Source organism: Etheostoma spectabile, chromosome 24, assembly GCF_008692095.1.
Source record: "Etheostoma spectabile isolate EspeVRDwgs_2016 chromosome 24, UIUC_Espe_1.0, whole genome shotgun sequence".
Classification (NCBI taxonomy): domain Eukaryota; kingdom Metazoa; phylum Chordata; class Actinopteri; order Perciformes; family Percidae; genus Etheostoma; species Etheostoma spectabile.
The window spans coordinates 6,800,017-6,800,437 of NC_045756.1; the positions used below are offsets into that span (position 1 = coordinate 6,800,017).

General features: G+C 35.9%; 1 protein-coding gene across 1 annotated transcript in view; it reads left to right on the forward strand.

The window, feature by feature from the left end:
* Positions 1-421, forward strand: part of LOC116674250 (coagulation factor XIII A chain-like) — a 32,082-nt gene that overhangs the window by 18,363 nt on the left and 13,298 nt on the right. The gene's annotated exons all lie outside the window — the stretch shown is intronic.

Here is a 421-nt window from a genome sequence, read left to right on the forward strand (position 1 = left end):
ACCTGTAAGAGCATGCACTGTTTCCAGGATACACTTGTCAAAGTGCCGTGTCAAGACTTTCAGATTACTTTAAGTGTAAATGGCCTACTGGGCCAAGGCCACAGGTAAAGACCCAAAACAAAGACAGAGGCTGCAAACAACTGCAAAGAGATAAAACGACCAAAACACTGACTACAAAATGACTACAACTTTTTTTAAAACAACCACGGACAGACCCAAACCCACCACAAAGATTCAAAAAAACAATTACAAAGTGACACAAATGACTACAAAAAGACCTGTGTCTTTTGGGTAATATATTTATCTGAAAAGTAACTACACCTGAAAAAAAAATGCAGTGGAGTTAACACTACAATATTAAGTATTTTGGAAATTGATCTTAATGCCTTCATTCAAAATATTTAGGAAAATCCAACCTTTT